Raw genomic sequence first — 20415 nt, forward strand, 5'->3', positions numbered from 1 at the left:
CTGGGGCTTTGGCTTCTGGGACACGCGGGGCCGAGTCCACGCTGACGGCCGGGCTTCGAGACAAGCCGGGGTCGTGTCCACACTAACAGAAGCCAGGTCTCCTCAGGACCCTCTGGGGCTTCAGCTTTGGGACACTGTGGGATCCAGTTCATGCTGACAGGAGCCTGGTCTCCTCAGGACCTGCCGGGAGGTGATGCCGGTGAGGGAGATGGTGAGGAAAAGTGGGCAGAAGGTACCTGTGCGTGGCTGACCGCTGAGGGTGTCTGTCTTCAGAGGACCCAGGAGAGGAAGAGCTTGATGTGGAAAACTGGGTTTTTGGCCCCTTTCGTGTGTGGTGTAGACAGAGTGCAGTGTTCTTTGGAGTGTGGCGTCTGGTTTTCCCAGCACTGTTCATTGAGGGGACTGTCCTTTCCCTGGTGTATGTTCTTGGCTCCTTTCTTGTGAAGGAACTGACCACATACCTGTAGGTTGATTGCTGGGTTCTCTGCTCTGTTCCTCTGGTCTGTGTGCCTGTGTTTGTGCCAATTCCACACTTTTTGGGACTGTAGCTTTGTAATCTAGTGTGAAGTCAGGGAGGGAGATGCCTCCAGCCCATTCTCCTTCCTCAGGGTCGCTTTGGCTCTACTGGGTCCTTTGTGGTTCCACACACAACTTAAGATTATTTGTTCTGTTTCTGTGGAAAATGTCATTGGACTTTTGGTAAAGATTGCGTTGAATGTGTACATTAATTTGGTTAGAATGCATTTTTTTAAATTAAAAAAAATTTGGGCCACACCACGTAGCATGCAGGATGAGGGATCTTAGTTCCCCAACCAGGGATTGAACCCGTGCCCCCTGCAGTGGGAGTGCAGAGTCCCAACCCCTGGACGGCCAGGGAAGTCCCACCTTAGAATGCATATTTTCACAGTATTCTTTTTACTCATGAGCACAGGGTATCTTTCCATTTATTTTTGTCTGTTCAGTTTCCTTTATCAGTGTCTTCCAGTTTTCAGTGTGCAGGTCCTTCACGTCCTTGGTTAAATTTACTCCTAGTTATCTTTTTGGATGCAATTGTAAGTGGGATTTTTAAAAAAATTCTTCTTCTGATGGTTCATTATCAGTGTATAGGATCACAAATGATTTTTGTGCATTGATTTTTCTTTTTTTTTTATCCTGCAGCTTTACTGAATTCATTTTTTAGTTGTAACAGTTTTTTGGTGGTTGAATGTGGAAAACTAGAATTCAGAAATCCCACTGTTTCATCTACATCCAGGTCATGAACAGCACCCAAGACATAGTGGCTCCCAATATAATCTTCCTATGGTTCTTCTTGTAGTATGTGGACTCCTACAGGGTGATTAGCATCACCACTGTGGGTGAACTGGATCTGGGTAGGGCTTGGCCTCTATAACAGAGTTTGATGTCTATATTTCTGGCATGGTATGACATGGCTGTTTTGATAAGTACTTTATTTTCTAGTAAATTTCAAGTGTATAAAAACTTTAAATAGCAGTATAAAGTTTTCCACATTCACAAAATACTCCAGTTTGTTTTACCCTGTGAGAGTGGGAGGGCCACTCTCCCAGGGAACCAGCACATAACCCCATAATGAGGAATAATTATGGTTTCCACATTATAATCCTATCCACAGACCTGCTTCACCTTTCATCAGCTGCCCCAGCTTTGTGGAAATGTATTTTTCCATTCAAATCCAGTTTTCTTTTCTTGGAACCATCACTGGGGCTTTTCCTCACTTTAAAAACCTTGCTGGATTTAAAGTGTACAAGATGAGCATGATCTGGGTGGTTTTTCTGTATGGCTTCTTTCCTTAGGATGTTTTACAATGTGTTTATCCACATTGTAACATTGATCATTATTTCATTCATTTGCCCCATTGTGATTAAAAACACATAACATTTACCATTTAAACCATTTTTTAAAAGCTTTTAAAAAATTATTTTATTTTATTTTATTTTCTAGTTTTTGGCTGTGTCGGGTCTTTGTTGCTGCACGCAGGCTTTCTCTAGTTGCAGCGAGTGGGGCTACTCTTCGTTGCCGTGTGCAGGCTTCTCATTGTGGTGGCTTCTCTTGTTATGGAGCACAGGCTCTAGGCGCATGGGTTTCAGTAGTTGTGGCACGAGGGCTCAGTAGCTGTGGCTCACGGGCTTAGTTGTTCTGCAGCATGCGGGATCTTCCAGGACCAGTGCTTGAACCCGTGTCCCCTGCACTGGCAGGCGGATTCTTAACCACTGTGCCACGAAGGAAGCCCCATTTAAACCATTTGTAAGTATACAGTTCTATGGCATTAACTACATTCACATTGTTGTAAAAATATCCTCACCATCCATCTCCAGAGCTTTATTTTCCCCATGTGAAACCGTAGCCATTAAACACGAACTCACCTCAACCCCTGGCAACCTTATTCTACTTTGTCTTTGAGTTTGACTTATCTGGATACCTCATACTAGTGGAATCATAGAACGTTTGTCCTTTTTGTGTCTGGCTGGTTTCACTTAGCATAATGACTTCAAGGTTCATCCACATTGTAGCATGTGTGAGAATTACCTTAGTTTTAAAGGTTGAATCATATTCCATTGTGTATATACTACACTGTACTTATCCATTCATCTGTTGAAGGATGTGTTGTGTTGCTTCCACCTTTTGGCTATTGTGAATAATGTTGCTGTGAATATCGGGTACAAATGTCTGTTCCAGCCCTTGCTTTCTAATATTCTGGGTGTACACCCTGGAGTGGAATCAAGGGATCACACATTTTCCATGTTTTTTAGGAGCCACCATACAGTTTTCCACAGCGGCTGTATAATTTTACTTTATTCCTTTATATGACAGAATAATGCAGCTTATGGATACACCTTATTTTGCTTATCCGTTTACCTGCTGATGGACATTTAAATCTTTTCTACCTTGGGCTATTGTGAACAATGCTGCTATGAATAATTGGTGTACAAGGTTTTGTTTGAACACCTGTTTTCCATTTTTGGGGTATATATCTAGGAGTGGAGTTGTTGAACCACATGGTAATTATGTTTTATATTTTTCAGTAAATGCTAAAGTTTTATACACATAGACTGCACCATTGTGCATCTCCACAAATAACTTTTAAGGGTTCCAATTTCTCTGCATTGTTGCCAACCTTTGTTATTTTTATTTATATATTTTAAAATTGATTTTAAAGTTTATTTTTATTCTAGTGTGTGTGAAGGGACATCACACTGTGGCTTTCATTTGCATTTTCATCATGACTACTGACGTTTGACATCTTTCCATGTCCTTGTTGACCATTTGTATGTCTTGCCTGGAGAGCAGTCCATGCAAGCCATTTGTCTGTTTCAAAAGTTTTATTGTTTGTCTTTTTGTTGATGAGTTGTAAAAGTCCTGGGTATATTCTAGGTAAAGAGCCTTATCAGATATATAATGTGCCAATATTGTCTTCCATTCTGTGGGCTGTCTTTTTACTTTCTGGATAGCCTCTTTTGATGCACAAAGGTTTGTAATTTTGAGGAAATCCAATTTATCTATTTTTTTCTTTCATTTCTTATGCTTTACTGTCAAATCTAAGAAACCATTGCTAAATTCATGGTCAGGAAGATTTAATTCCTTGGTTTATTTGAGAGTTCATACAGTCATCCCTCGGTACCCACTGGGCCAGGCTTTAGGCCTGGAGTTGAGTCAGTGTGAGGGTTCAGGGGTCACGGTTTAGGGTTATGGGTCATTGTTGGAGAGTCCTGGTAGAGGGTTGTGGTTAAAGGTTTGAGGGTTAGAGTTTAGGGGTCAGTGGTGAGAGTCTAGGGGTCTGGGGCTAGGGTTGTTAGGGGGTTACGGTTAGAGGTTAGGGTTATTAGGGTAAAGGTTAGAGTTAGGTTTAAGCACAATTGGCCCTCATTGCCCTCCCCTCTCCTTCTCTCTGAAGCCTCCAGAATGGATAGGACTTGCCCAGGGTCAAACAGGAGTCAGGGAGCTGAGGTCAATAACTGTTTTTCTGGCCTCCCTTCCCCCAGTCCTGGGCTCTGAGAGAATAATGAAATGTCTGTTCTTGTCTCGGACTGTTTCTTATCCAACTCAACCTCTGTCAAGGATTGGGGAGGGTGTCAGAAGTCATGCATGGTTTCCTTCTGCCCTCCTACCTGGGAAGGGTGATGCTGGCCCTACTCTGCCTGGGCAGCCCCAGGTTCCAGCACAGCCCAGACTGGAGGGCACTCAGTGGACACGTGTGGATTTATACAGGACTGGGGGCAGTGACCTGCCAGCCCCGAGATGCTGCCTTCCTAAGGGCTGGTGGGGCCCTCCTGGCCCTGGAGGCATCCTTTGTTCCATCTGAGTGGGCATGAATATATGATCAAGTCTCAGGCAGGACAGCCCTTGACCTCTGACTATCCAGGCAGGCATCTGTGGTCCTCTAGCTCAGTCCAGCCCGGGCATTGTCAGGCCCTCATGTACAGTTACGGAGCTGACCATGATGCTGGGCAATTCAAGAGCTACCTGGGCAGTGTAGACATTCCTTTGAGAAGTTTCAACTACCAACATGCATGTGGCTGAGAAAAAGGCCTCCCGCTCACAGCCTCATAGGCTGCCAAGAGAAGTAATAATCCTCTAAACATTGGAGTGTGTGCCTGACACAACACCCATACAGCAGACCATGGCCCTGCAATCCTTTGTCCTTTCAGTCGTTAGAAACTTTTGACATGCATATTCATTAAGAATCCAAGATATGGGAGCACCTGAACCTCCCAGTGGGAGATTTACACTGACACTGTCATTGTCTTGGAGAGCCATATGCATCCATGTGGCCTCTGGAAGCCTGCCAATTATGGGTTCCATGGCATGGAATAATTCTTGAGCCTCCCGTTACTTCATTGCACAAGAGTTTCCTTACCACCCTAGCATTTGGTTTCTTCCCTTAGAAAAGGAGAGAGAAGAAACTGGAAAAGGAGCAGTATTGTTTTTCAGGGATGGGGAGTTAATATGGCCAGGGAGATGGCATAACTCACGGGCTCCCACCTCTCAGGGGCAGGAATGAGGTCTGTGGGTCTTCTGAGGGCACATGGGCTGTTCTGGGCCAGCCTCTGAGATGTGAGGACCTGATGCCCAAGGAGAGAGACTTGAGTTTACCACCAACAATGATCCTGACTTTTCAGCAAGTGAAAGAACTTCTTGCAGTCTTGGGAGGGACAGTAAGAGCACTGGATGAGTAGCTGCAGCCCCTGACCCTAAGTGAACCCCTTTCTTCCTTTTGTGTCAGATTCTGTGCTGTGCAGTGAGCTGTCATTGACAGAATCTGTTGCTTTCTCCCAGCGAACATCTGTTCTCAGGCCCAAGTGCCTCAGTTTTCCTTTGGGAATTACATCTCACCTGCTTCCAGTCCAAACGGTTGCAGAAGGATGACCCCATGTTCCACCCAGCTCGAAGAAGGGTTTACAACCCACATCTAGCCAGTCCCATTTTCCATCTTCTGATGTTGGGTCAAGGATGAGAATGCAACCCAAGCCAAATCAAAGGCATTTAAAACCATGACTTTTTGGAATCCAAGAAAAGGAGAAACTCTTTCTCGGAAAATAGATGGTGAGTGGTTGTCAGCCTAGAACTGCTGTTGGCCCAAGGACAGTGAGAGAGCCTGTGCCTGTGAATGGGATCCCCCAAAGGCACTGAGCAGGACAAAGTTTTGGAGAGAAGCAAGGTCACACTGAGACAGTGTGAGCCGCTGGACCTGCAAGGTCCAAACCCATTCTTCAACTTGTCACTTGCAAGTATTAATGTATTTCTACCCTTACAATAAATACTAATTTATTTTACTTCCGTAAGTGTGTCCAGTCGCTGGGAAAAGAAAAAGTCCTGGTTGATACATCTGAGTCAATAATCCCTGACCCTTCCTCAGGTGTCCTCACTGGGTAGGCGTGGCTGGGGGAGGTGAAGACACTGGGTGGGGTCATATACTAGGGGAGCTGCCAGACATCTCTGTCCCTGCTCCTTCCCTGTCCCGGGAGAGGGAAACCCTGGAAGAGTGATAGGATAACCAGTAGGGGAAGAGGTTCCTCAGTGATTAATTGGCCTTTTTGTGTTTTCCTTAATTTAGGGTCCATTTTGGTAATGTGTTTTTACAAAGAAATCCCCCTTTTCCTCTAGGTTTCCAGTTTGTTACAGTAGGTTTCTCTTATTTGACGTTTACTTTTTCCTGTCTAATTTTCTACAGAATCATGACAAATAATGAACAAATACTGATACTTTACTATTAACTGAAGTTCCTATTCACGTTCCCTTTGTTATACCTTTCCTTGTTCCAGGGTCTCAAAAGACATGGGGTCATCATGTCTGTTTAGTCTCTTCTGGGCTTTGACAGTTGCTCAGACTCTCCTTGTTTCCATGACCTTGACAGTGTGGAGGAGGACTGGTCAGGTATTTTATAGACTGCCGGGCACTGGGATTTGCTTGGTGTTTTTGTCGTGGTTAGACTTGGCTTTGAAAAAGCAGATCACAGAGGTGAAGTGCTTCCTCTTCACTATATATCAAGAGGACAGGCTCTTAAGGAAACTTCTCACTTATATTCTTAACTTTGGTCACCTAGCTGAAGTAGTGTTTGTCAAGTTTTCCCACAGTGAGGTTAATTTTTTCCCCATGTCCATCCTGTGTGTCTTATTTAGGAGGAAGTCATAATGCAGAAGCCACACTTGAGGAGAGAGGGGTTAGCTTCACATCCTTGATGGACAGCTGAGTGTCTATATGAATTGTTTAGAAGCTTTGTGCATAGGAGATTTCTATTTAACACCATTCATCGAAAACTATGTAGTTTATTTTTACCAGTTTGGACACGTGAATGATTATTGTAAACTTTTGGTTATAATCTAGCACTACATTATTAGACTGCTTAGTTCATTCTTGGTTTGGCTGTTGAGAGCTTTTTCCATTTGCTCATGTTTTCATTTTACATAATTTTTCTTTTGTGGTTTTTAAAAATTTTTGGTACTTCTTTACTTTCTGATATTTTAAGATTATGCTGCTTCATATATTTACTGTCTCAGTCCTAGCATCAGCCCTTTCTTCAAAGAGTCCTTGTTCCTTTTATTAGAGAATGGTATTAAAAACTTACATGTGGGAGGTAAATATGCTCAGCTGGCAGTACATAGAAATACATGCATGTATCCCAGCCTGTGCATATACACATAATTATAAAGATTTCCATGTGGAACTATGTGTAGGCTAAAGATAGTTTATACTGATGTCTCCAACCGGATCCGTTATGACATGGATATCGTAACCTTCTCCCTTTGTTTGACTGTAATATCCCACTCCAGTGTTAAGAAACCTGGCTTCCACCATTTGTCATTTATTAAATTCAGTGCTTGTTCCATTCGATTACTGATATAGTAGTTTCAGTACTGTTAGCTACTACCCCTCATGGGAAAGAACTTAGAGTCCACTGTGTATGTATGGCACATTTTGTCTTTGGCCTACAGATTCTGTACATTTCCAAAGTTAACTTAGGTCAGCCCATTTGTCCCGCTACCAACAGTGAGTTTTTCCATACATTTCTGAAGCAGTTAGATTCTTTGTTACATTCTGTATTCCAGTCTTTGACACTCCCATATCCTAAGTAGCTAAGTTTGAATAGATTGTAAATTACTTGTTGTGTTGTAAAAATCTGTGTGTGTAGACAAATGCATAGTGACAGGTATTCACCACTAAAGTATCATATGGACTATTTCAACCACATATTCCTTAAACTGTTTACCATTGTCACTTTTACCTTTTCTAGAATGTCATATAAATGAGGTCATACAGTGTGTAGCACTTCAGACTGGATTCTTTCACTTAGCAATGTAAGTGTTAGTTGCATCTATATCTATCTATATATATATTTGCACGGGTTGATGATCCATTCCTTTATATCTCTGAATACTATTGCACTGCATGTATATGAGAGGAAAAATAATTTTCCCTCTACACTTCTATGTTCTTTATTGAGATCTCCCTTGTAATGAAAAAGAGATGAACTGGAGAAAACAATCAGAAGTTTAATATATACCATGCGTACCTCCTGTATACTTAAAAGATACCCAGGAAAACTGAGTCACTCCCTGAAATGGCCCAAGCCATTACCTTAAATGCTATCTTCTGCTGAGAACAAAAGAAAGATGTTAGGGAATGGAGGAAGCCATTTAAAGGATGTTATTAGTCAAAGCCCAGTAAACAAGGGTATGGTTGTCACACAGATTTACCTCCAGGCCTATTTCATTGACAAGCTTTGTTTGTTTTTTTTAAACATTTATTTATTTGGCTGCACCGGGTCTTAGTTGCGGCCTGTGTAATCTTTAGTGGCGGCATGCAGGCCCTTAATTGCAGCATGTGGGATCTAGTTCCCAGACCAGGTATTGAACACTGGTCCCCTGCATTGGGAGTGTGGAGTCTTAACCACTGGACCAGCAGGGAAGTCCCAACAAGTTTTTCTTGATATTTAGTCATCATTCAATTCCTGGTCCAAAGAGGGACATACCCTTACAAACGGAGATATCCTTAATAAACGTAAACTTACCTCCTAAAAGGGCATTTTCTACTTTATTTATTTATTTATTTTTTGGGGGTACGTGGGCCTCTCACTGTTGTGGCCTCTCCCGTTGTGGAGCACAGGCTCCGGACGCGCAGGCTCAGCGGCCATGGCTCACGGGCCCAGCCGCTCCACGGCATGTGGGATCTTTCCGGACTAGGGCACGAACCCGTGTCCCCTGCATTGGCAGGCAGACACTCAACCACTGTGCCACCAGGGAAGCCCTCTACCTGGTTTTGAAAGATTCTCTTGGGTCTGCTGTTTCTTAAATTAATCAGTCCAAAATAATCCTTTTGTCAAATGGGCATATTTTGGGGTGGCGTATTCTGCTCCCCTTGACATGTATGTGCCCTAATTTGCTTATGAATTCATCTACAGAAGGACATCCTGATATCTTAAGTTTTTAGCCATTATGAATAGAGCTGCTGTGCATTACTCGATGCTAGTTTTGGTTTGAACACAGTTTTTCAAAGCAGTTGTCTAAATACAAGAGGTACAGTTCTTGGATCCTAAGGTGAGACTTTTTAGTTTTGGAAAAAAGTGCCAAAGTGTCTTCCAAAGTTGGTTGTACATGTATTCCACCAGCATCTTGAGTATATTCTTGTATGCTTATTTACTGCCTGTTTATCTCTTTGGGCCAGGTGTGTGTTTCAATATATACTAAATTTTAATGGCGTTGTTGGCATAATTTGAGTACAGATCCTTTATCAGATATGTGTTTTGGAAATAGTTTCTTGCAGTTTGTGGTTTGTCTTCCGGTTTTCTGAATAAGGTCACCAGACACAAAGTCATGTAGATTATCTTTTTTTGTCTAGGATTTTTATAGTTTGGTAATTTAAATTTGTCTATGGGCAATTTTGAGAGAATTTTGGTTTAAGTTGTAAAGTTTGTGTCTACATTCATTTCATTACATATGGTTTGTAATTAATTGCTCCTTAACCAATTTTTGAGAAGATACAGTGAGACACTTGGCTCCATTTCAGTTTGGATTTCCAAACTTAGTGTATATAGCAGAACTGCCTTCCAGGTGAGGCCTCTGGGTTTGTGAGTGCGGCACTCCCGGCTCTTTTCTCATGTCCCACAGTGGGCGCCAAACCCACCTGTCTGACCCTGGGGGCACAGGTGCACCCTGCCCACAGACTTTGCTATGTGAAGCAGACAGGAGCTTTGTCTCCTGTCAGGGCTTAGGTTTCTGGACCATGAGGCATTGTCAACACTGACAGGAGCTGGGTTTTCTCAGGAGCCAATGGTGAGGAGACTCTGCAAGAAGAAAAAATGAGCAAGTGTGGAGAATGTTCCTGTGCAACTGACTGCTGGCTGGGGGGGGGGGGTGCATCTTCAGGGGACTCAGGAGAGAAAGAGTTTAATGTGGAATACTGTGTGCTTTTAGTTAGCTTTATATGCAGTGTAGATGGTGACCACTGTTGTTCTTTGGAGTCTGGTGTCTACTTTTCCTGGCATTGTTTGTTGATGGCTTTAGGTAGAATAAACTTTTTTTTTTACATCTTTATTGGAGTATAATTGCTTTACAATGGTGTGTTAGTTTCTGCTTTATAACAAAGTGAATCGGTAAAACATATACATATGTTCCCATATCTCTTCCCTCCTGCGTCTCCCTCCCTCCCACCCTCCCTATCCCACCCCTCTAGGTGGTCACAAAGCACCGAGGTGATCTCCCTGTGCTATGCGGCTGCTTCACACTAGCTATCTCTTTTACGTTTGGTAGTGTATATATGTCCAAGCCACTCTCTCACTTTGTCACAGCTTACACTTCCCCCTCCCCATATCCTCAACTCCATTCTCTAGTAGGTCTGTGCCTTTATTCCTGTCTTACTCCTAGGTTCTTAATGACATTTTTTTCTTAAATTCCATACATATGTGTCAGCATACGGTACTTGTCTTTCTCTTTCTGTCTTACTTCACTCTGTATGACAAACTCTAGGTCCATCCACCTCATTACAAATAGCTCAATTTCGTTTCTTTTGGGGGCTGAGCAATATTCCATTGTATATATATGCCACATCTTCTTTATCCATTCATCTGATAATGGACATGTAGGTTGTTTCCATCTCCTGGCTATTGTAAATAGAGCTGCAATGAACATTTTGGTAAATGACTCTTTTTGAATTATGGTTTTCTCAGGGTATATGCCCAGTAGTTGGATTGCTGGGTCATATGGTAGTTCTATTTGTAGATTTTAAGGAACCTCCATACTGTTCTCCATAGTGGCTGTACCAATTCACATTCCCACCAGCAGTGCAAGAGTGTTCCCTTTTCTCCACATCCTCTCCAGTATTTATTGTTTTTAGATTTTTTGATGATGGCCATTCTGACTGGTGTGAGATGATATCTCATTGTAGTTTTGATTTGCATTTCTCTAATGATTAATGATGTTGAGCATTCTTTCATGTGTTTGTTGGCAGTCCGTATATCTTCTTTGGGGAAATGTCTATTTAGGTCTTCTGCCCATTTTTGGATTGGGTTGTTTGTGTTTTTGTTATTGAGCTGCATGAGCTGCTTGTAAATTTTGGAGATTAATCCTTTGCCAGTTGCTTCATTGCAAATATTTTCTCCCATTCTGAGGGTTGTCTTTTCATCTTGTTTATGGTTTCCTTTGCTGTGCAAAAGCTTTGAAGTTTCATTAGGTCCCATTTGTTTGTTTTTGTTTTTATTTCCATTTCTCTAGGCGGTGGGTCAGAAAGGATCTTGATGTGATTTATGTCATAGCGTGTTCTGCCTATGTTTTTCCCCTAAGAGTTTGATAGTTTCTGGCCTTACATTTAGGTCTTTAGTCCATTTTGAGCTTATTTTTGTGTATGGTGTTAGGGAGTGATCTAATCTCCTACTTTTACATGTCCCTGTCCAGTTTTCCCAGCACCACTTATTGAAGAGGCTATCCTTTCTCCACTGTACATTCCTGCCTCTTTATCAAAGATAAGGTGACCATATGTGCGTGGGTTTGTTCTTATAGGTCTTTTCCTTCTCTTGTGTTTCTTGCCTAGAGAAGATCCTTTAGCATTTGTTGTAAAGCTGGTTTGGTGGTGCTGAACTCTCTCAGCTTTTGCTTGTCTGTGAAGGTTTTAATTTCTCCATCCAATCTGAATGAGATCCTTGCTGGGTAGAGTAATCTTGGTTGTAGGTTGTTCTCCTTCATCACTTTAAATATGTCCTGCCAGTCCCTTCTGGCTTGCAGAGTTTCTGCTGAAAGATCAGCTGTTAACCTTATGGGGATTCCCTTGTGTGTTATGTGTTGTTTTTCCCTTGCTGCTTTTAATATGTTTTCTTTGCATTTAATTTTTGACAGTTTGATTAATATGTGTCTTGGCATGTTTCTCCTTGGATTTATCCTGTATGGTACTCTCTGTGCTTCCTGGACTTGAGTAACTATTTCCTTTCCCAGATTAGGGAAGTTTTCAACTATAATCTCTTCAAATATTTTCTCAGTCCCTTTCTTTTTCTCTTCTTCTTCTGGAACCCCTATAATTCGAATGTTGGTGCATTTAATGTTGTCCCAGAGATCTCTGAGACTGTCCTCAGTTCTTTTCATTCTTTTTTCTCTATTCTGCTCTGCAGTAGTTATTTCCATTATTTTATCTTCCAGGTCACTTATCCGTTCTTCTGCCTCAGTTATTCTGCTATTGATCCCTTCTAGAGTATTTTTAATTTCATTTATTGTGTTGTTCATCGTTGCTTGTTTCATCTTTAGTTCTTCTAGGTCCTTGTTAAATGTTTCTTGCATTTTCTCTATTCTATTTCCAAGATTTTGGATCATCTTTACTATCATTATTCTGAATTCTTTTTCAGGGAGACTGCCTATTTCCTCTTCATTTGTTAGGTCTGGTGGGTTTTCATCTTGCTCCTTCTTCTGCTGTCTTCTCATTTTGCTTATCTTACTGTGTTTGGGGGTCTCCTTTTTGCAGGCTGCAGGTTCGTAGTTCCCGTCGTTTTTGGTGTCTGTCCCCAGTGGCTATAAAGTTGGTGCAGTGGGTTGTGTAGGCTTCCTGGTGGAGGGTGCCTGTGTTCTGGTGGATGAGGCTGGATCTTGTCTTTCTGGTGGGCAGGTCCACGTCTGGTGGTGTGTTTTGGGGTGTCTGTGGACTTATTATGATTTTAGGCAGCCTCTCTGCTAACGGGTGCGGTTGTGTTCCTGTCTTGCTAGTTGTTTGGCATAGGGAGTCCAGCACTGTAGCTTGCTGGTCACTGAGATAAGCTGGGTGTTGGTGTTGAGATGGAGATCTCTGGGATATTTTCGCCATTGGATATTACGTGGAGCTCGGAGGTCTCTTTTGGACCAGTGTCCTGAAGTTGGCTCTCCCACCTCAGAGGCACAGCACTGACTCCTGGCTGCAGCACCAAGAGCCTTTCATCCACACGGCTCAGAATAAAAGGGAGAAAAAGTAGGAAGAAAGAAAGAAAGAAAGAAAGAAAGAAAGAAAGAAAGAAAGAAAGAAAGAAAGAGGATAAAAGAAAATAAAGTAAGGTCAAATAAAATAAAGTTATTAAAATAAAGAATTATTAAGAAAAAAAATTTTTAAGTAAAAAAAAACAAAAACCAAAAAAAAAACGGACGGATAGAACCCTAGGACAAATGGTGAAAGCAAAGGTATACAGACAAAATCTCACACAGAAGCATACACGTACACACTCACAAAAAGAGGAAAAGGGGAAAAAAAATCATAAATCTTGCTCTCAAAGTCCACCTCCTCAATTTGGGATGATTCGTTGTCTCTTCAGGTATTCCACAGACGCAGGGTACATCAAGTTGATTGCGGAGCTTTAATCCGCTGCTTCTGAGGCTGCTGGGAGAGATTCCCCTTTCTCTTCTTTGTTCGCACAGCTCCCGGGGCTCAGCTTTGGATTCGGCCCCGCCTCTGCGTGTAGGTCGCCGGAGGACGTCTGTTCTTCGCTCAGACAGGACGGGGTTAAAGGAGCCGCTGATTCGGGGGCTCTGGCTCCCTCAGGCCGCGGGGGAGGGAGGGGCAGGGAGGCGGGGCGAGCGTGCGTCAGCGGAGGCCGGCGTGACGTTGCGCCAGCACGAGGCGCGCCCGTGCGTTCTCCCGGGGATGTTGTCTGTGGAGCCCGGGACCGTGGCAGTGGCGGGCAGCACAGGCTCCCGGGAGGGGAGGTGTGGAGAGTGACCTGCGCTCGCACACAGGCTTCTTGGTGGCGGCAGCAGCAGCCCCAGCGTCCCACGCCCGTCTCTGGGGTCCGCGCTTTCAGCCGTGCCTCGCGCCCGTCTCTGGAGCTCCTCCTTTAAGCAGCGCTCTGAATCCCCTCTCCTCACGCACCGGGAAACAAAGAGGGAAGGAAAAGTCTCTTGCCTCTTCGGCAGCTCCAGACTTTTCCCCGGACTCCCTCCCGGCCAGCCGTGGCGCACTAACTCCCTTCAGGCTGTGTTCACGCCGCCAGCGCGCTCTGACTGAAGCCCGAGCCTCAGCTCCCAGCCCCGCCCGCCCCGGCGGGTGAGGAGACAAGCCTCTCGGGCTGGTGAGTGGCGGTCGGCACCGATCCTCTGTGCGGGAATCTCTCTGCTTTGCCCTCCGTACCCCTGTGGCTGCGGTCTCCTCCGCGGCTCCGAAGCTTTCCCCCTCCGCCACCCGCAGTCTCCGCCCGCGAAGGGGCTCCTAGTGTGTGGAAAGCGTTTCTCCTTCACGGCTCCCTCCCACTGGTGCAGGTCCCGGCCCTATCCTTTTGTCTCTGTTTATTCTGTTTTCTTTTGCCCTACCCAGGTACGTGGGGAGTTTCTTTCTTTTCTTTTTTTTTTTCTTCGGTACACGGGCCTCTCACTGTTGTGGCCTCTCCCGTTGCGGAGCACAGGCTCCGGACGCGCAGGCTCAGCGGCCATGGCTCATGGGCCTAGCCGCTCCGCGGCATGTGGGATCTTCCCGGACCGGGGCACGAACCCGTGTCCCCTGCATCGGCAGGCGGACTCTCAACCACTGCGCCACCAGGGAAGCCCCGTGGGGAGTTTCTTGCCTTTTGGGAGGTCTGAGGTCTTGTGCCAGCGTTCAGTAGGTGTTGTGTAGGGGTGGTTCCCCGTGTAGCTGTATTTCGGATGTATCTGTGGAGAGGAAGGTGATCTGCGTGTCGTACTCTTCCGCCATCTTCTCCCTCTCCCAAACATTTTAATAATAGTAATTTTTCTGACGCATGAGCGTGGAATATTGTTTTCTATTGTGTCTTCAGTTTCTTTACCAGTGCTTTATAGTTTTCTGAGTATAGGTCTTTCGTGTCCCTGGTTAAATTTATTGCTAAATAGTTCGTTGTTTTGGATGGAATTGTAAATGGGATTGTTTTCTTAATGTTTCTTGCTGGTGGTTCATTATTAGTGTATAGAAACGAAACTGATTTGTGTATATTGATTGCATATTTTGCAACTTTACTGAATTTATTTTTTAACATATTTTTTGAAGTAATGTGAAAAATTGCAATACTAAAATCTCACCATTTCTACTGCCCCCCAGGTGATCCACAGGACCCACGACATGGTAGCTACTACTATACTCTTCCCACGGTGCCTCTTAATACCATGCGGACTCCTACAAGGGAAATAAGTATCACAACTTTGGTTGAACGTGGTCTGGGTAAGTCTTGGCCTCTATAAGAAAAATTTGATGTCTGTCTTACCTGATTTTCTGGCATGATACTGACATGGTTGTCTAGAAAAGTAATTTACTTTCCAGTAATTTAAAATGTACAGAAAAGTTGCAATAATGGCAAAAAGTACTCACATTCGCCACTTGACACAAAATGCTCAGTGTGTTTTGCCCAAGGCACCAGCACATAACCCCTAAATGAAGAAATCCTGATGTCCACATTATAATTTAATACTCAGCCCCACTTCAACCTTCACCTACTGTCCGAACGGTATGAAAATGTCTTTTTCCATCCTGATCCAGTTTTCTTTTTCTGGAACCATGACTGAGTTTCTCCCTCATTTGGACAACCTTGATGGATTTGAAGCAGACAAGATGAGTATGGGATCTAGGGGGCCTTTTCTGTATGGCTTTTTTCACTAAGAATGTTTTTAACGTTCATTTTTGTAACAAATATCAGCGCTACACTTTTTTTTTCATTGTCATTAAAAATACAAAACACGACTTTAGCATTTAATTCACTTTATGTATACAGTTTTGTGGTATTAACTACCTTCATTTAGTTGCACAAACAAGTTAACTAACATGTGTACCTCCTGTGTGCATGGCACATACCCAGGAAATTGAGGAACACCCTGAAACGGCACAAGACATCACCTTAAATAACGTATTCATCTAAAAGGGAAAAAAAGGAAGGCTATAGTTGTTTCTGTCTACATTCATTTGATCGTATATGGTCTCCAATTGATGTTGTATAACTAGTTGTGGAGAAGTCATGGGATAGGTGGCTTCATTTCAGTTTGAATCTCCAAATTTAGTGGATTCTGCAGGCTTGTTACAAGGTTTACAAACTTCATATTGGATCAGGACATCCCATGGTGTAACTGGTATTCATGGTTTGTTCAGCAGTTAAAGTTCTGTGTGATATGAGTTCATCCTGGAGTAATCCAGGTTAGTTTCTGTTATACATTTGTCCCAGGATGAAAGGACAAGAGAACTAAGACCTAATTTATAAAAGTGCCTTCAAACTAATTGATACTGAAGTATAGTTAACCTACAATGTTGTGTTAATTTCTGCTGCACAGCAAAGTGATTCATACATACGTACATACATATATACATATTTTTCATATTCTTTTCCATTATGGTTCATTACAGGGTATTGAATACAGTTCCCTGTGCTGTACAGGAAGACCTTATGTATCCATCCTATATCTAATAATTTGCATCTACTAATACCAAACTCCCAATCCATCCCTCTCCCCTGTCTTCCCCTTGACAACCACAAGTCTGTTTTCTATACTTGTGAGTCTGTTTTTGTTCTGTAGATAGGTTCATTTGGGTCTCATTTTATAATCCACATATAAGTGATATCGTATGGTATTTGTTGTTCTCTGTCTGACTTACTTCACTTTGTATGATAATCTCTAGGTCCATCCATGTAGCTGCAAATGGCATTATTTCATTCTGTTTTATGACTGAGTAATATTCCGTTGTATATATGTACCACATCTTCTATATCCATTCATCTGCTGAGGGACATTCAGGTTGCTTCCATGTCTTGGCTATTGTGAATAGTGCTGCTGTGAATGCTGGGGTGCATGTATCTTTTTGAATTATAGTTCTGTCTGGATATGTGCCCAGGAGTGGGATTGCTGGGTCATATGGTAATTCTAGTTTTAGTTTTTGAGGAACCTCCATACTGTTTTCCATAGTGGCTGCATCAATTTACATTCCCACCAGTAGTGCAGTAGGGTTCCCTTTTCTCCACACCCCTTCCAGCATTTCTTTCTAGACATTTTAATGATGGCCATTCTGACCACTATGAGGTGATAAGTCACTGTAGTTTTGATTTGCGTTCTCTAATAATTAGCGATGTGGAGCATCTTTTCATGTGCCTATTGGCTATCTGTATGTCTTTGGAGAAATGTCTGTTTAGACCTTCTGCTTTTTTTTGATTTTTTTTTCTTTTTTGAGCTGTATGAGCCGTTTGTATATTTTAGAATTAAGACCTTGTTGGTCACATCATTTGCAGGTATTTTCTCCCAAACAGTTAGCACAGGTAGTGGAACAACTGGATACCAACATGCAGAAGAGCAAAGTTGGACCCTTACCTCCCCCCACCCCACATACAAAATCAACACAAAATGGACCAAAGGCCTAGGTGCAAGAGCCAAAATTATAAAACTCGTAGAAGAAAACATGCGAGTAAATCTTCATGACCTTGGATTTGGTCATGATATCTTAGATCTACCAAAAGCACAAGCAACAAAAGACAAAATAGATGAATTAGACTTCCTCAAAATGAAAAAGAGTTGTGTATAAAAGGAGCAAGGAATAAGATAACCCACCATCCAAAATGGCACAGGATGTTTGCAAACCATGTACCTGATAAAGGAGTGTATGTAGCCCACCGGCCAAGCCCCCGGTGGTCCAGTGGAGTGTCTGTGCGGCCCCTCCCGTCCTCGGTGATCAGGGAATTTCAGGCCCCGCGGCACCCGAGGGGGTGGTCACTGGTCATCCTCGGCACCCTCAAGGAGTGAGTGAGTGCTGGACAGTTTTGAGCCCAGATGCACTCGCATTACTGCCCTCAAAGGCTGAAGCCTTCAGCATGCCTCCAGAAGGACACAGAGTATTTGCAAGTCTTTGAGAGCCAAGAGAACAGTCTTCACTTTTCTGAAAAGGGCATCTTACTATCTCACAGCATGACCATTTTCAATCTGGCTCTCGGGGTGCCCTCCCACCTTCTTTATTTCTCTGAGAGTGGCCATGGTGGTTTGGCTGTCCCCAGTCCCCACACCAGGTGACAAGGCCAGTGGGGCCAGATCCCGGTGGTCCTTAGCTTCGTTGGAGATTAAGCCAGACTCTCGGCCTGCGATTGAACGGGGATGCCCCTGCTTCTCCCCATCACCGATTCTCATCTCCTCCTCTATCTCTTTTCCTCTTGCTTTTCAGTCTCAGATTTACCTGATGGTCACCACTCACAGCTCCCGCAGAGCCCAGAGATTTCTCCTTGAAGGAAAGGTTCTGGAAAATCAGAGGGATAAATAAAGGATGCAGCTGCTTCCCGCCTTGTGCTGACGCCCCAGAGGGTGAGGAGAGTGAGTGTTTTCTCATTAGAATTTTAAATCCTGCAAGTAGTAGATCATTGGGGGTGGGGGGCATCCAGTGTTTTCCTGCTCATTCTAATAATGTCATTCCTGAATTTTTATGTGGTAAATAATTTATATTATTTATCAGTAATTTGATTATTGGTATAATCAAATTATTATCAAATTATCCTGAGGGGGAGATCCATTTAAAAAATGTTAGAGGTAACTCCAAGGGATTTACAACAAACAAGGACACAGAACCCGTTCTCCAGACACTGGCTGAGAGATTCCTACCCTGAGCCGCAGTCCCCTGGAGGGCGGAGTGGCCATGACTCTCCTCCCACAGGTGAGCCTACACAGGCACATCCCACGTGGGACCACTGCATCGCAGAATCTTAGAGTGGCCAATGGCAGGCAGCTGGCCAGAGATGCGGACAAGAGAAAACTGCCCAGCAGCCTGGGACAACCCCGGGGTGAGGCCTTAGGAAGGGCCAGTGTCAGAGCCTCAGAGATAACTTGAAGAGAGTTCAGGCTGTTAAGGACATCGTCAGAGATGCACTTAGGGACATATTCAGGGCCTTAGTTATGGACAGGATCAGGGCATTATTTAGTGACAGCTTAGACTGTAGGGGACAGCATCAGGGCCTAAGTTAGGGACAGTGTCAGTGCTTCAGTTAGAGAGAACGTGAGAGCCTTAGCTAGACCCAGTTTGGGCTGTTACTTAGGGATCTTTTCAGGGCCTTAGAGCCAGCATCGTGGCCATAATTAGAACCAGTGTGAGGGCGTTAGGTAGGGCCAAAACTGTGGTGTTAGTTAGGGAAAGAGGTCATTAGTTACAGACAGTGTCAGGGTTTTAGGTAGGGACAGCGGCAAGTCCTTAGTTAAGAAGAGTGTCAGGGCCTCACTTAGGGGCAGCGTCAGGATGTTAGGGAGAGTCGGGACATTAGAATTTCAGATTCTGAGGTAGAGACAGCATCCGGGCCTTAGTTAGGAAGAGGGTCAGGGCCTTGGTGAGGGACAGGGTCAGGACAACGGTGAGGGACATCTAAGACCATTAGGGACATCGTCAAGGCCTTAGATTGGGCCAGCATCAGGGCTGTGGTGTCGACCAGTGTCAGGGCATTAATGAGGGACAAAATGAGGGTGTTAGTTAGGAAAAGAGTCAGGTCATTAGTTACAGACAGTTTTAGGGCCTCAGGTAGAATGGGCATCAAGGCCTTAGTTAGGAAGAGCATCAGGGCCTCAGTTAGGTTCAGCCTCAGGACGTTAGTTAGGGCCAGCAATGGGGCCTTAGTTAGGGACAGTGTTGTCAGGCCCTCAGAGATAACTTGAGGGCCTTCGTAAGAGACAGTTCAGGCCGTTAGTTAGGGACACTTCAGAGACTTTCTTGGGGATATATTCAGGGCCTTAGTAATAGAATCAGGGTGTTATTTTGTCACCGCTTAGGCACTAAGGGACAGCATCAAAGCCTCAGGGAGGGTGTCAGCGTCCTGGGGATAGTGTTAGGGACTTTGTAAGTTATAGCTTAGGCCATTAGCTAGGGACAGTGCCAGGGGCTTCTTAAGGGCAGTGTCAGAGACTTCATGAGGGACATCTTCAGGGCCTTAGTTATGGACAGGATCAGGTCCATACTTGGGACCAGTGTCAGGCCGTTATTTAGGGGCAGTGTCAGGGCCTTCTGTAGAAACAGCGTCATCCAGGTGTGAATGTCCATGTTGCCTTGCAAAGATGCTTTCTAGGAATTGAAAGCAATGAACAAGTAGCAACAAGGTGCAGGATTTTGCCAAAGAATCATTTTTTTTAACATCTTTATTGGAGTCTAATTGCTTTACAATGGTGTGTTAGTTTCTGCTTTATAACAAAGTGAATCAGTTATACGTATACATATGTCCCCATATCTCTTCCCTCTTGCGTCTCCCTCCCTATCCCACCCCTCTAGGTAGGTGGTCACAAAGCACCAAGCTGATCTCCCTGTGCTACGCGCCTGCTTCCCAGTAGCTATCTCTTTTACGTTTGGTAGTGTATATATGTCCAAGCCACTCTCTCACTTTGTCACAGCTTACCCTTCCCCCTCCCCATATCCTCAAGTCCATTCTCCAGTAGGTCTGTGTCTTTATTCCTGTCTTAACCCTAGGTTCTTCATGACATTTTTTCCCTTAAATTCCATATATATGTGTCAGCATACGGTATT

The sequence above is a fragment of the Hyperoodon ampullatus genome, assembly GCF_949752795.1.
Source record: "Hyperoodon ampullatus genome assembly, chromosome: 9".
In the NCBI taxonomy this organism is placed as follows: Eukaryota; Metazoa; Chordata; class Mammalia; order Artiodactyla; family Ziphiidae; genus Hyperoodon; species Hyperoodon ampullatus.